A 4,756-nucleotide genomic window follows, 5' to 3' on the forward strand; every position below is an offset into this window, starting at 1 on the left:
AGCCGTGTTATTTATTTTCTTGCAGAAGATGAAGGTAACGACTCCGACGAAGGAGCAAAGAAAAAGCTCAGCTCTCGTTCAGCAAAACCTCCAAGCCCCGCCCACAGCAACCAGAGCCCCGCCCACATGGTCCAGATCCCCGCCCTCCCGCCTCAGCCAGTCGCCCCCCAGCCAAAAACATTGCAGAGGACCCGGTCGTCCAAGAGACGGTCCAGAACCAACCGCCGTCAGACACAATAAAACGTGTAATGTACCCGAACAGATCCACTCAGAAACCGTGACGCTGTTTTGAACAGGAAAGAGGAAAAACACTTTGGTGCTTTGGTTTATTTTCACCTTCAGTCTCGAAAGTTAAAAGCTGAAACCAACAGTTTGATTGGACAAACGCAGACCTCAGTCAGACAGACGCTTCGGGAACAARCATGCCGTTTCAATCACAGCTGTGAAACATGAATTGATTAATATTTTTAATTTTTTATGTGTTTTAATGCATTTGAAGCTGATAGTAACTGAAGATGATCTATATAATTACAAAAGATGCTTTGTGACACTTTAAATTCTAAATTAGGGCTTTTTGTCGCAGAGACTCTCTGGCCTCTGACRTGTTTTTATCTTATGCGTAAGGATTTTGGCCTCTGGACTTCAGCAGACCTCAGAGTATTAAATCTGCTCCGTTTCGTGATTTTGTTTTTATTATTCTTGTAAACGTTTGTGAAACAGTTAAACACGTCGCTTCTGTTGTTCCATGCATCATATTTTACTAAGGTTAAACGAAGCTCCTTTGCCTGTCAGAACCAAATATTACGCGCTGCAAAATGAACGCATTGAAGAATAAGATGTAATAAATATCAGATTAATGTATGTTGTGTCTTTTCTTTTTTAAAGGAAAACACCGATTTGCTTGCTTTTTGTCCCAGTTTTAACGGATCCTTCAGGAAAGTTTGACTCTGAACCTCATGATGTGGAAATCAGGACGGTGTAACCGAACTTTTCTCCCCAAGGAAACGGTTTTCTCCTCGACCACGAATATTCATGTTCATATTCAAACATATGAACACAGAAACAAAAATACGCTTGATTGATTCCAGATGTGATGCCAAAAAAAMCCCCCACATGGTTTCCAAGTTATTGACAAAATTTGTCAATACAAAAGAATATTCTTTACACCTTCCTGGTAATATAATGCATGATGCATGAAAAACGCCTAGAAAAAATAGCTTTTCTAAAATGACTGTAGCATTTTAAAACTTTTCTAAATTCCTCCAGATTTGCTGCAGACTCCTGGGTTTGAAATCCTAGAATTTCTCTTGAGTTTTTACTGATTCATCCCTCAGACTAAAACATGGATGTTTAGCTAACTGGATGCTCTATATTGATGTTTGTTTGTTTGTTTTTGTTTTGCGCCTGTTTGGAAGCTTGTTTTTCAAGTTAATGTTGACGTTAATAATCCTAAAACCAAATCTGATAATTAGTTTCAAAGTTTGGAAAGTGGAGACTTAAGTATATAAGCAGATAGAGCATGATTTTTGATGCTAAAAGTTCAATTTGACGTGTTGTTGTGTCCAGTGGAYTRATAGTGGTGGTGAGCAGCGCCTCCTGGTGGAGAAAATGAGAAAACTTCAAATGACCACCTGTGAAACACAATCAAATCAAGGCTGAATGAATGTGAGTGAAGTGAAATTTATGTGGTAGCAGCCGGTTGTGTTGAGAGTTTAGGCTAAAATGTTGCGTGTAAAAGGTTGGCGTTGGTCATGAGTGTGCAGCCGGATGTGAGGATGTGTGAGTGGGTTTTTTGTCTCCTGGAGCATACTTGTTTGGCTGAAGTTTGTTGCTGCAGATACAAAACAGTCGGAGAAAAAAGAAGCAAAACGGGGTAAATCCCCAGTAAAACAACAGCCCACTTTCTTCACATGCTTGCAGTGTGTTATCAGTGAAGGTAGCAACAGGGTGGTGGGAAGTCTGACTCAGTGTACAAATGTAACCCAGCTCACTTTTTCTAATGTTTTNTTTTACTGATTCATCCCTCAGACTAAAACATGGATGTTTAGCTAACTGGATGCTCTATATTGATGTTTGTTTGTTTGTTTTTGTTTTGCGCCTGTTTGGAAGCTTGTTTTTCAAGTTAATGTTGACGTTAATAATCCTAAAACCAAATCTGATAATTAGTTTCAAAGTTTGGAAAGTGGAGACTTAAGTATATAAGCAGATAGAGCATGATTTTTGATGCTAAAAGTTCAATTTGACGTGTTGTTGTGTCCAGTGGAYTRATAGTGGTGGTGAGCAGCGCCTCCTGGTGGAGAAAATGAGAAAACTTCAAATGACCACCTGTGAAACACAATCAAATCAAGGCTGAATGAATGTGAGTGAAGTGAAATTTATGTGGTAGCAGCCGGTTGTGTTGAGAGTTTAGGCTAAAATGTTGCGTGTAAAAGGTTGGCGTTGGTCATGAGTGTGCAGCCGGATGTGAGGATGTGTGAGTGGGTTTTTTGTCTCCTGGAGCATACTTGTTTGGCTGAAGTTTGTTGCTGCAGATACAAAACAGTCGGAGAAAAAAGAAGCAAAACGGGGTAAATCCCCAGTAAAACAACAGCCCACTTTCTTCACATGCTTGCAGTGTGTTATCAGTGAAGGTAGCAACAGGGTGGTGGGAAGTCTGACTCAGTGTACAAATGTAACCCAGCTCACTTTTTCTAATGTTTTCCTGCACAGCGCAGGAAAAACAAACCCTTTATTCCACTGCAGTGAAGTGGAATAAAGGGTGAAATGCAACYTACTGATAAAGAATCAAAGCAGAGAAACATCCAGAAACATTAATATATATATATATATCCTAACTCAGTTTTTTTCAGAGTGCATCAGTTATTATTCTGATTTTAAGTTCAAACTTTATTCCTCACTTTGAATTCATGACGGTAAACCTAAAGATGGATGTTTTATTTTGAATATTTCAGCTGAAAATCCCAAAATATTCCGGATTATTTTCTCTCTGTCTGAAGATGAGGTCTGGGTTGTTGCTGCTTCAGCTTGTTTAGTTTAGTTTTTGCKAAATAAATAATGAAAACAAACCTCTTGTTTTGATTTATCTATGAGCAAATAAAGCAAATTTTAGGAAAGATGGCATGGAATTAAACCAAGATGTGCTTTTATTTTTAAAGATTTCACTTGTAAAATGCATCAGAAAGTTGCATTGTAAAGCTATGAGAGAGGATTAAGGCAAATAAAATAAAATAAGGTTGTAGTAACAGGAGAATAAAGTCAAATTACGACTTTATTCTTGTATTATTTAGACTTTATCCCCTTGATCCAACTTTATTCCTGTAAAAATGTATTCTTGTAATTTTTTAACTATTTTCTTTTTATTTGTAATATGATTTTATTCTAATTTTATTTATTCTTAGTATGATCCTAATACTTCGTTGTAGAAAGCAGCCATCATAGAAGTTCATTTATCTATTTTAAGAGTAACAGATTCCTCTGTATTCATGGGGAGGATGTGTGAATTATTGACATTTCAAAATAACATATTTTTATTTTAATATAAAAACTGCTGCTGCACTTATTTGCATCCATAAGATCAGAAATATTTCTTTTATTTTCCTCTACAGTTTATTTAATCTGTATGTTATGAAGCTGCTCATTGTTGACGGATCCAAACATTGAGATGTTTCTCCGTTGAGTCCAGAGTTACTCTGTAGTTAACGGAGTAAAGAATGGACCATGAATCTGGTTAAATAATTGAAGAAAAGGCTGACGTTGCATCTTTCAGCAGGTTAAAAACACGACCAGCCCACTGAAGATCCACTGAGTCTCTTCACTAAATAAACTCAGTAATTTGCTGCCAAAAACCAGTCATAGTCCTATAAAGTCGTTATATTATGTTTATTTTAGAGTTTACAGYCATTTATTWTTTWAATTAATTTCCAGAAAATCAAAGTAGTCAAACTTCATATGACATAAACTCTGTCATGCAAGTTTGTGATAATAAGGACTTAATTGTTCACCTGAGAGTTGTTTTTTTTTCCAACTATGTAGTTCCCAGTGTTTAGACATGGCCACACCTAGAACCAGTTTGTAACTGGTTGAATAAAGGAACCGGTTTGGTTTTCCATATAACAGAGACAGATTAGTTCCATGCCGTCTTACCCAGTAAATAAGACTGATGCTGACACTAAGCKCTGCTTTGCGTCTCAAATCTCAGCCTTTCTGCACTGAGTCTGTGTTTTCTTTTCTGCTCCAACTCTTTATAAATKATCCTAATGTGAGTTTCTGCAGCCATGTTTTTGTGTTTCCTTCTTGAATGAGCTTTGGTCCAACAGGAATGATCTGCTAAGCATCTCACCACGTTCTGCAGAAACCTGCTTTTACCTAATTCTTTGGTTTCATGTGGTAGAACAAGGATGCATCTCGAACAGGGTGTACAAACTTATTTTCACAAGGGAAAACTTAAATACTTAAAAATAATTTTGCATGTTAGCTGTATTAAAAGAAAGGCATCTAGTTTTCACATTTCTTTTTGGATTTGATTGAACAATTTCTTTTCTCAGAATAAGAACAACACTYGGGTCACCTTCTTTCAAAACACTTTCTACGTTTAACCAAGTTTAATAAATTAGATAAAAGCTGATCTGAGTGCAGAAAAGTCATATTTTCACTTAAAGTCTATGGATAGACACTTGGTGCTGTAGCAATCAATCAATCAAATTTTATTTGTATAGCACATTTCAGCAGCAAGGCATTTCAAAGTGCTTTACATGAT

The sequence above is a fragment of the Poecilia reticulata genome, linkage group LG11 (assembly GCF_000633615.1).
Source record: "Poecilia reticulata strain Guanapo linkage group LG11, Guppy_female_1.0+MT, whole genome shotgun sequence".
Lineage (NCBI taxonomy): Eukaryota > Metazoa > Chordata > Actinopteri > Cyprinodontiformes > Poeciliidae > Poecilia > Poecilia reticulata.